Below are 12,071 nucleotides of genomic sequence, written 5' to 3'. Positions count from 1 at the left end.
ATGGAGCCCCACCCAAGGCTACTCATATGACATATAATGTGGTTTCATAGTTTGCATTTATGCGTTCATTTTGGTTGGTGTTGTTTTCACAGTAACAGTTTTGAAAGTGAAAGGAGGCATGGCTGTTAAAGAAGGGACTAGGTTTTGCACAATGAACTAGTGAAAGCTGAAAAGAGATTTGGATTTGGCATGGAGCTTAATAAGATAATTAAGAGTGTAGAGATTAATGGCTCCTAAAAATAACATTTAAAATAATGTTTTTCAACTAAAGGATCTTGAAACATGAAAACAGGTTTATAAATGTTAATTAAGCCTGTGAAAGTTGATGTTCCATTAGCTGAGGCAGCATAAAGGAACAAGAGCTACTTTTTAAATAATTAGTGAACAATCACCAATAAACTTAATAAAACGCTTTACTTGAATGTTATCAGTATATAGGGTATTTGTAATTTCCCACAATTCTTTGTAGAATAACAAATAAGAAGGTAGAATTCATCGGTTCTATAGTATTTTTCACTGTATACCCTATATATTTTTATTATAATAAAATACGATTTTAAAGCACAACAGTTTGCTTAAAGTTTATTCTTCTCATGGAAAATATAGTATCAATTCTTAACATGCAAATTATAGTCTTTATTTATATAACCTCTATATTTCAAAAGCATTTTCTCTCTTTAACAATTTTTAAATGTGTTTAGAAACAGTTTTAATAAAAATTAAAATAGGTGCAATAGATCAGTTAATCCTTTCCCACTGAACCAGGCAAAACTGGGTTTTTATAATAAAATGCTTAAACCACTTAGCAATTTACTTCTACAAACAGACAAAATAATTAGAATGCAATGCATTTATCTGCTAAGCCAAAACATTGCTTTAAACATACAAGTTTATATGTACTTTCTCCACTAAAATACTTAATGGATTTTTCCAGCGCTCTCAGTAACAGCTGTAAGACAAATTCTTCTTTAAAATATATTTTAAAAGTCAGTATTATTGTGGAAAAAGCTTTTTTCTACTTAGCAACTGAGAAAATGATCTTTTCATCCCTTTTTCTGGTATACTGAAATCCTGGTGAGTAATTTAAATATAACTTCCCCTAAACTAAATTTCAATTATCAGAGAAGTTTAATACATATTCTAATACAACCCTTTTCTAGAAGTTCAAAAAGTTTCTTCTTTCACATTTCAAATTATGAGTCACAGCACATGAAAGATTTAGTTTCTTTACCAACTAGGGCTAAACACTCACTCTTCTTAGACAGCAAAAACTAATACTGTACACAAAAAGCACAGATAACATGTTAATGTTTTTTTCAAAACTTCTATGTATAACAAAAATAAAAACAGGTATCGTCTTTTTCATAGAGATTTTTCTATTTTTACTAAAGTTTCTATTCTAGTCAGGATTAGAGCAAGAGAGCAAAAGGAAAAAGTTAATAAGAGTAAGGTGAGTGATGAACTATAAAAGAGTAAACTGAAAGTTCAAGTATCCCCTTTTATATAACAGTAGACTTAAAAAGAAACAACAAAAAAAGTTATACCTGATATGAAAGGTGCGATTTCACCAAGTGCAATATATTGCTTATTATGCCATATTTTTGAAATATACATAAGAAAGCTCATTTGCTTATGCTGCCTTACAAAGCTGCTTTACAAAGCGCGATGTCTCTGTAGTTATACAAGCCAATGTTTGCTTTTTTTTTTTTTTTTTGGTTTGTTTTGGTTTGGATTTTTGTTTGTTTGTTTTTGTTTTTGAGCAGTAGCGTCTCTCTCTCTTTTTTTTTTTTTTTTTTCAGCACTGTTGCATGGAGTAGGACAAACTCAGATTTTTTTTTCTTCATGGCTCCTGTTATTTCTTGGAAAAAAGGACCAGGGTGCTTGTCTTCTTTTTCTTCCTTCTCGGTATTCCAGGCACAAAGCACTGCGCAGAAGCTGCACCAATCCTTGCCGTCCCTGGCAGCAGAATGGTAGAAGGTGGGAGAGACCAGGAATCCTTCCAGGCTGTGCTGACTTTAGAAATGAGGATTGCACACGTTTGTCTCCTGAACCAAAAGGGTGAGAAGGCAGGGTGCCAGTTTGCTACACTGCAGCAATGATCTCATGCTCACTGCTGCTGTCGTCCTGTTTGCCCAGTTCAAATGCCTGTTCATTATAAACCAACAACAACAACAACAAAACAAAACTACTTGGATTCTTCAGCAAGCAGAAAGGGTATTAACATTAAAAAAAAAAAATCAGCAGTAAGAAAAAGCAAAAAACAAAAAGCACATACAATTTTAGGATTCACTTGTTATGCCTCAATATTCTGTTTATATGTTCTTTCTTTTTTTTCCCCCCTATTTAGAGATAAGCAGCAGAATTTATCAGGCGTGAAAGGGACAGCCTCCTGGTGGCCTGCCAAAAACCCAGAATAAAGGCGAAGTTGTGCTGCAAAGCTCAGTCTCTTGCTGAGTCTGGCTAAAGTCAAGTACTAAGATCCACCATTTTCTGAGCCATGCTAAAAAAGAAGAAAAAAGTCACGACGGTTGCTGCTTTCCAAGTCTCCGTTGGCACCATCACAAAATCTCAGTCGTAAGGTCACATGATTCTCTGCCAAATGTAGAGTGCGTTCCCATCACCCATTCTGCTGATACTGCGAAGGCAGCTATTGTCTCGTTTAGACCCAAAGTTCAGCCCACTCTTCATTGAATTAGCTGAAAAACGCATCACCTTTGGGGGCTGGGAGTCATGGAAACGTCTACCTGGCAAGCTGCCCACTTTTTCTGCCCATCAACCAGAGATGGAATTGTGCTGCCTAATGCAATGATGACTTGGAATGTGAAGAGTCGTCCAAAGTGAATCTGATTCTTGCAATGCCTGCTTCAGTTTGCACGGAAAACTCTGGCTTCTTGTAGTTAAAGGGGGAGGGGGCGGGGGGGCGGAGAATCTTTCCTACTAAATGTAGCAAATAAAGGTCTGAACATGCCTACTCTGCAACTTTATTTCACAACACACCCAAATGGTTCTCAAATGAAAAGACTGAAGTCTCTGTAAGTTTTCTGAGTTTAAAGGCATCCCTTCCTCTGTCTCCTTTTCCTTATGAGTGAATGCAACAAGCCCAGGACATTTGTTTTAGTCCCTCACATTAAGATTTAAAATCTCTGAGTTTCGTCTTGCTTTTTATTACTTTCTGATTTTATCTGGCACCAGTTTTGTACTACATGGCCACAATATCCACTAGCAACAGTGGGGATGCATTATTGCTGCAATCTCCTTCAAAGTGGTCCCCTGAGGGAGCCAGCTGTCTCCTCAACCACACAAACCCCTGCAACTGGGTCCTGTGGTAATCCTCATCAGTACCTAGCACAGCTGCTGTGCAACTTTGCTGAGATTGACTCATGTAAGAAGTGTTCTTTCTGTTCCTTCACAAGCTACAGTTTTCCTGTGTGGCATGAAAGATGCCTTTGAAAGATGCAGGAAATATATCAACAGCTCTTAGGCATTAAAATGAAATGGTTCCCTCTGCTGAATGAATTGCCATTCTAGCAGACGACGAAAGTTCTAGTGGACAAACATTTCCATACCTTCTAACAAAAGTACAGTGAGTTAAATCTTTCACCATTTCCTTAAGCAGAATCTAAAGCCAAGTGGTAAAGCAAGTCTTATAAGTATTTAAGCCAAATATACTCAGTAGTACTAAAAAGAATCATGTTCTCCTATCTGCATTTAAAAATGTTTCAATTTTTCAACAATGAGGGAATCTTTATGTTACCAAAAGTTTTTCAATTATATTCAGTGCCTTACAAAATTATGGACTAATGTTATACCTCCTCCATGTATAGACACACACACACACACACACACACACACACTGCACAATACCTGACAAAAATTCAAAAAAATAATCAAACCATGACTTGCTTAATAAAAGAAAACCATCAAAAAAAAAAAAAAAAATCAGGGACCAAGGAAATATCCTGGAAAAGGTCTACAGTCTTTTTTGAGTCATGGTCCTTGGGTCGCTTTCTTGAGGAATGGTAGGAGTGAATGTGTACACACACATGCGTGGGAAACATCCTGGTGTCCTCTCCATTTGTAATTCAGAATACAAACAATTGTAAACCACAAAACAAAACTTACATATGTACTGAAATTAAAAATGCTTTTTTCTTGATTGCAAAATTCTGGACAAATTTTGCTAATGTCCTAAGCCTTAGAGTGCTTGGTGGAGAATTGAGCATGGCACACACATATGCCCCATGCTTCAGCACAGTAAGAAGAAAGTAGATAAGCTCTCATAGAAAGAAAAAAATTAAATTTTGAGTTCTCATTCACTTATTCAGTAGATATTATTAAGTAGTAGTATGTGGCCAGGCCTTCTGGTAGACATAGGGGAACAGCAATGAATCAAATGGATATGCCCCCATGTGGGACTCATTCAGTAAGAACTTTTAAGTGAGAAAAGCTCACATCTAAACAGAAGGGTTGTAGGTCCTAAACGAGCATTTATTGCTAGTCAAGAAACAAAGTGATAGGAATTAGAAAGTGGAAGTGAAATGGATATAAAAAATAGCTTACAGATAGAGACGCTTTCTGTCATTTTGCTGTTTTAAATTTTCTCTTTTTAATACAAAATACAATTATAAGTTTTTCATAGTTCTGTTTGATTACTTAAAGAACCTAATTTGAAAATTATATATTGCCTTGCCAATTAAAAACAAAAAATGGACGTGGCAGATGTTCACTTCCAGGGAGATGGAGTAGATGTAGTTTTTCCTAAATCTTCCTGCTAAGTACAATGAAAAAAACCTGGACATTGTATATAAAACAAAGGTAAGGAGACTCTGAAAGATGGAGAGAAGACAGTCCAATTAGGGACTCTAGGACCCAAGGAACAACATGGTGGTGAGTTCCCTGCATTTTAATTTTGTCTCATATATCCAAAACTTGGATCTGAAGAAGCCTGCAACCCAGAGACACCAATTGGTGTATTCCCAAAATTCCCCAACAAAAACTTATTCTCTCTAGCCAAACACCAGGAAAGCAGCAGGCTAGAAAGATGGACAACACGGGGACAGTAACACTTTGCTCCAGTCAACACCACACAAACATGCACCACATACCTGCAAAGACAGAGTGGGGAGCCTAGTGCCACCCTTGCTAGGCTAGAACAAAATGCCCCAACCTACTCTCCCCAGCCCCAGGGCAGTGTAGGAAAGTCTGAGTAGGAAATTGGTTCTTTCGTCCTTGTCAGGGGATAACAAGGGCCCTCCTTCCCAAATGCAGCTTCAGTGGAAACTTCATGGCGAAGCTGAACACCCACTCCAACCCAAAAGTAATGAGGCAAGCTTCTTCCTTCCACTAAAGTGGTGTCAGACAAAGGAGGCCTAGTGGAGAGTCAGGACATTAGAAACTGCCCAGTAGTCACAAGACAAACCCATTATCCCTCAACCTGTAAACCAGCAAAGGCCATGAAAGGAGCAGTAGCAAACCACTCCAATCCCTCCCAGCCGGGAAGGTATCAGTGGAGGCCTGCTGGGGAGGAGGAACTCTGAGCCCTTCCTTGCAGTAACAAGGAGCCCTCCCAGTCAGGTGTCAGTGGTGGCCACAAGGGGGAAGCCTGTACATCTACATACACCTGGCAGTGACAAGGCTGTACTCCCCCTTTTCCTGCTGGATTAGTGTCAGAGGAAGCTAGCTAAACCAGAAGGTTTAAATAAGAGCCAGAGTCTCATAACAAAATACCCAAATGTCCAGGTTTCAACTGAGAATAATTTTTCATACAGAGAAGCAAGAAGATCTCAAACTTAATGTAAAAAGACAATCAATGCATGTGAACACCAAGATGATAGAGATATCACAGTTACCTCACAAAGATTTTAAAGCAGCCATCACAAAAGTGCTTCAATGAGTAATTATGAACATGGTTGAAATAAATTTTAAAAAATTAAAAGTCTTAGCAAAGAAATAGAAGATATAAAAAATAACCAGATGGAAATTTTATAAGTAGAAAATACAATAAATAATAAAAAAAATGGAGGGGGCAAAGGAAAGAATCAGTGAACTGAAAGCTAGAACAATAGAAATTACCCAAACTGAACCACACAAAGAAAATATGCTTTAAAAAAAATAAGGTAATGGAGACTTATGCAACTATGGAACTATAAGAAAAGATAAAATATTTATGCCACTGGAGTCCCAGAAAGAAAGGATAAAAAGGGCAAGTTATAAAACATGCTCAAAGAAATAATGACTGGAAACTCCCCAAATTTAGCAAAAGGCATACAGATTCAAGAAGCTAAGCAAACCACAAGCAGGAAATACCCAAAGATATCCACACCAAAACACATCTTAGTCAAACTTCTGAAAACTAAAGAAAAAAATCTTGAGAGCAACAAGAGAAAAACATAACCTTACCTATAGGGGAGAAACAATTCTGACAAGTGAGTGTCTCATCAGAAACTATGGTGGCCAGAAGGAAAGGGCACAACATTTTTAAAGGCTGAAAGAAAAGCACTGTTAACCGAGGATCCGGTATCTATGGAAAATATCCTCCAGGAATGAAGGGGAAATCAAAACAGTATCTGACAGACACTAAGATAATTTTCAACAGTAAACCTACCCTAAAAGAATGGCTAAGGAAGTTGTCTAAACAGAAAGGAAATGATAAAAGAAGAACCTTGGAACAACTTCAGAAAAGAAGAAAGAATTCAGTAGGATAAAATGAGTAAAAATAATAGACTTTCCTTCTCTGGAGTTCTCTAAATTATGGTTGATGGTGAAAATAAAAATTTAGCACTATCTGATATGGTTCTAAATTTATGTAGAGGAAATATTTAAGAAAATTATATCATAAATGGATAAGGATAAAGGTACAAAAAAAGGAGGTAAAGTTTACATACTTCACCTGAATTGGCAAAATGAAGACATCAGTATATATAATTTAATATATAAAGCAGCTACTAAAAAAAACTACACTGGAAAACACTAGGTAAGTCAAAATTCTAAAAATTGTTCAAGTAAGCCACAGCAAGGTAAGAGAAATGAAAAACAGAGAGAAAATACAGAAAACAAAGAATAAAATGGCAGACTTAAACCATAACATATCAATAACTAAATTAAATGTAAATTATCTGAATATACAAATTAAAGTGCAGAGACCTGCACAGTAGAGTGAAAAACAAAATCATGGCTCGGGCTTCCCTGGTGGCGCAGTGGTTGAGAATCCACCTGCCGATGCAGGGGACACGGGTTCGTGACCTGGTCCAGGAAGATCCCACATACCGCGGAGCAGCCAGGCCCGTGAGCCACGGCCGCAGAGCCTGTGCGTCCGGAGCCTGTGCTCCACAACGGGAGAGGCCACAACAGTGAGAGGCCCGCATACCGCAAAAAAAAAAAAAAAAAAAAAAAATCATGTCTCAATTATATGCTCTCTACAAGGAACTCAATTAAAACACAATAATATACACAGGTTGAAAGTAGAATGATGGAAACTACATATATCATGCAAACATTAATCAAAGAAAGTGATATTAATATCAAATAAAAGAGACTTCAAAGCAAGTTCTCAGAGACAAACATCATAAAATGATTAAAAATAAAAAAGACAGTCCAACAAGAAAGCATAACAACCCTGAATGTGTATACACCAAGCAAAAGAGCTGTTAACTGTATAGTGTGAAAACTGGTAATAGACAAGAAAAACAGACAAATCCATGGTTATAGTTGTAAACTTCAATACACCTCTCTCAACAATTGATAGAATAACTACACAGAAAATTAGCACAGATATAGAGTCATCATCATTAACCAACAGGATCTAATTGACATTTTTACAGCATACAATCCAACAACAGCAGAATATACATTCTTTTCAAGTGCCCCAAAACATATTCCAAGATAGGCCATATCCTGGTCCATAAAGCAAATGCCCACAAATTAGAAGTAAGTGAAATCATAGAGTGTGTTTTCTGAACAAAATGGAATCAAACTAGAAACCAATAAGGGAAAGATAACAGAAGACAACTTGGCAAATCTCCTACAAGACTGGCAAATAAAAAAGAGAGAAGGCACAAATTACCAATTTCTGTAATGAAATGGGATATGTCACTATAGACCCTTGCAGACAAAAAACAATAATGGAAAGTTACAAACACTAAACACAGAACCTAGACAAGTTAGATAAAATGGACCATTTCTTCAAAAACACAAATTATCACAACTCACCCAATATAAATTAGATCATTTGAATAACTCTATAGCTATTTTTAAAAATTGACTTTATAATTTAAAAACTCCCTCAAAAAGAAATCTCCAGGCTTAGACAGTTACACTGAATAATTCTAACAAATATTTAAACAGATTTAATGCAAGTTATACATAATTTTTTTAGAAAATAGAAAAGGGAACAATTCCTAATTTATTTTATAAAACGAATATCTTTTTGATAATAAACCCTGACAGAGACAGTAGAAAAAGAAGTATAGACCAATATTCCTTAAGAAAATAGACTTAAAAATTCTTAATAAAGTATTAGCAGATAAAATTCAGCAATATATAAAAGGAATTATACACTACGACAGTTGAGGTATATTCCAGGGATGCAAGTCTAGTTCAGTATTCCAAAATCAATATAATCCATCATATTAACAGGCTAAAGAAACAAAAAATCACATGAAAATATGAATGGATACTAAAGAAGCATTTGAAAAAAATCCAGCCTCCATTCCTGATTGAAAACACTCTTACAACTAGGAATAAAGGGCATTTCCTCAATTTGATAAAGATCTTCTATCAAAAAAACCCTATAGTCAACATTACACTTAATGGGAAAGACTAAATGTTGTTCCCTAAAATCAGCAATAAGCAATAATCACTCTCACTATTCTTATTCAACTTAGTGCTGTAAGTTCTTTCCTAGCTAGGGTAACAAAGTATATTTAAAAAAAAAGGAAAAGGAAAATGAAAGATACAAATACAGTACCAATGAAAATCATTCAAAATGATATACTTAGGTATAGATCTAAAAAAAATGTACAAAACTTGTATGCTGAAGATTATAAAGATGCTGATGAAAGAAACCTAAGAGATTTGGAGAAACATATGTTAACAGATTGCAAGTCTCAATATAGATGAGATGTTAATTCTTCCCATATTGATAAATAGGTTTAACACAATTCCTATCAAAATTCCAGCAAGATTTTTTTGTAGAGACAGATAATATTATTCCAAACTTCATATGGAATTGCAAAGGAACTAGAATACCTAAAACAATGTTGGAAAAAAAATATTCGTAGGAATTATCCAATTTCAAGACTCATTATATAATAGTATATTACTTAATATACTAACATTAGGTATAAGGTTATATATCTACATAATAATATATTAATAATAAATATAATATTAGATTACTGTTTGATCATAATCAAAACTGTGTGGCATTGGCAAAGAAATAGACACATCGATTGATGAAACAGAACAGTGAATATAGAAATAAACCCATATATACGTGCCTAATTGATTTTTGACAAAGATGCAAAAACAACTCGATGGAGGTAAAAAAAAAAAAAAAAAAAAAAAGAAAGAGAATACTTTGATATGTATCTTACATTAACTCAAAATTTTAAAACTCAATTTATGTATTTTATTTAGTAATTTATTCTTTTTTATTCTTTTTATTATTTTAATTAATTAAAAATAACTAAAAATCAACTCAAAAAATTAACTTAAATGTAAACATAAAACTACAAAACTTCTAGAAAATAACATAGAACACGTTCTTTGGGATATGGAGCTAGGCAGAGTTCCTAGAATTGACACCAAAATCATAATCCATAAAGAAAAATGGATAGATTGGTCCTCATCAAATTTAAAATCTTTTGCTCCATAAAAGGTCCCATTAAGTGTATGAAAAGACAAGTTACAGATTGAAAGGAGATACTTTCAAACCACATATCTGACAGAGAACCAGTATCTAGTAAATATCAAGAACTCTCACAACTTAACAGTAAAAGAATCAAATAATCCAAATAGAAAATGGGCAAAACAAAGAAGAGACATTTCATCCAAAAGATATATAGATAAATAAGCACATTAAAGGATGTTGAACATTATTAGCCATTAGGAAAATGCAAATTAAAACCACAATGAGATATTACTACACTTCTAGTAGAAGAGCTAAAACTAAAAATTTAATGACAACACTAAACGTTGGTGAGGATATTGGATCATTCATATTATTGCTGATGGGAATGTAAAATGGTGCAGCAACTCTGAAAAACTGTTTGGCATATTCTTTCAATAACTAAACATTTGTTTACCACATGACCCAGCAATTTTCCTCTTGGGCATTTATCCCAAAGAAATGAAAATTTATGTTCATGCAAAAACCTGTAAATGAAGGTTTATAGCAGCTTTTTCCATAATAACTTGAAACTGGAAACAACCCAGATGTTCTTCAAGTGATAAGTAGTCAAACAAACTGATAAATCCATACCATGGGGTACTACTCAGCAATAAAGAGGAACAAGCTATTGACACATACCACAACCGAGAATTATGCTGAATGAAAGAGGCCAATCCCCAAAGCTTACATTCTTTATGATTCCATTTCCAAATCTTTTCAATGATAAAACTATAGAAATGGAAAACAGATTAGTGGTTAAATGGTTAAGGCGAGAGTGGAAGGGGGAGGCAATCAGGTGTAGGTATAAAAGGGCAACATGAAGAATCCTTTATGGTGATGGAAATATTCTGTATCTTAAGTGTATTCATGTTAATATTTAGGTTGTGATTTCATACTATTATTTTCAAGTGGTAACTGGGTAAATAATACACGGTGTCTCTCTTTTATGTCTTAGAACTGCATATGAGTTATCTCAAAATAAGCAGTTTATTTATTTATTTATTATTTTAGTAACAAATACACCAAAGCAACTGCTTTCATGGTTATTTGCACTGTCCTTGTGTTACTCTAAAGAAAATGCTCCTGGAAAAATCTGAACAAACTAGCTGCTTATTGGTTTATTTGGACTTGAAATACCAGAATGCTATTCAATAAACAATGATTTGATCAGCTAGGAAAATTATCTTGGGGAAATGTTCTGAATCAGGGGTCAGCAGACTTTTCTAAAGGGCTAGATAATAAATGCCTTAGGTGCTGCATGTCATATGGTTTTTGTTATAACTGCTTGACTCTGCTATTGCAGTATGAAAACAGTCCAGACAATACATAAATTAAAGAATGTGGCAGTGTTCCAATAAAATTTTATTATGGACAACACAGTTTTAATTCATCAGTTTTCACATACAAAATATGTTTGTTTTTTCAAACATGTACAAATGTAAAAAACATTCTTAGCAAGTAGAATGTACAAAAATAGGTCCTGGATTTAGCCCGCCAGCTACAGTTTGCTGACCTCTGAGCTAAATTACAATTTTTGAAATCTTCTATTGTCTTATGTTTCAGTTTTGCTTCTTTCTTATTTTCTTCTTGAACATTTTCTATATTTCAAATGATACTAACTGCTGCCATTTAGGAATTCCCCCTTACTGTCCCTCCATCTACATTTTCCTTTCTTGTGTTGTCAGAGGATACAAACAGAAGTTTTACTGCTAAAATGTGAAGCTTTGGACAAAATCAAAAAATGGATAAAGTTATCTTCCCCATACTACCTTTTGTTTAATTTTCTTCATAATTTTAGTGAGAAAAAAACACTTTCTTTTACAGGACCTCTTTGATGATATGGGCCTTGAGAATATTTAAGAGAAGAAACTACATGAAGAAAATTATTTGAAAGATTCAAATTTATTTAGACCAGAAAGTTTTTAAAAAACATAAATAAAAAGCTATAAGAAACAGTGTGGTGCTTCCCTGGTGGCGCAGTGGTTGAGAGTCCGCCTGCCGATGCAGGGGACACGGGTTCGTGCCCCGGTCTGGGAAGATCCCACATGCCGCAGAGCAGCTGGGCCCGTGAGCCATGGCCGCTGAGTCTGGGCATCCAGAGCCTGTGCTCCGCAACGGGAGAGGCCACAACAGTGAGAGACCCGTGTACCGCAAAAAAAAAAAAAAAAAAAAAAAGAAAAAA

At 34.9% G+C, this 12,071-nt stretch overlaps 1 long non-coding RNA gene across 1 annotated transcript in view; it reads right to left on the bottom strand.

Annotated features, from left to right (window-relative positions):
* The window catches only part of LOC112394558 (uncharacterized), a 109,905-nt gene that overhangs the window by 53,509 nt on the left and 44,325 nt on the right, over window positions 1-12,071 (bottom strand). The window lies entirely within an intron of this gene.

Source organism: Neophocaena asiaeorientalis, unplaced genomic scaffold (assembly GCF_003031525.2).
Source record: "Neophocaena asiaeorientalis asiaeorientalis breed wild unplaced genomic scaffold, Neophocaena_asiaeorientalis_V1.1 scaffold915, whole genome shotgun sequence".
Taxonomy (NCBI): Eukaryota; Metazoa; Chordata; class Mammalia; order Artiodactyla; family Phocoenidae; genus Neophocaena; species Neophocaena asiaeorientalis.
Note: the sequence above shows the minus strand (reverse complement) of the source record. Positions and strands in the feature narration are given on the sequence as shown.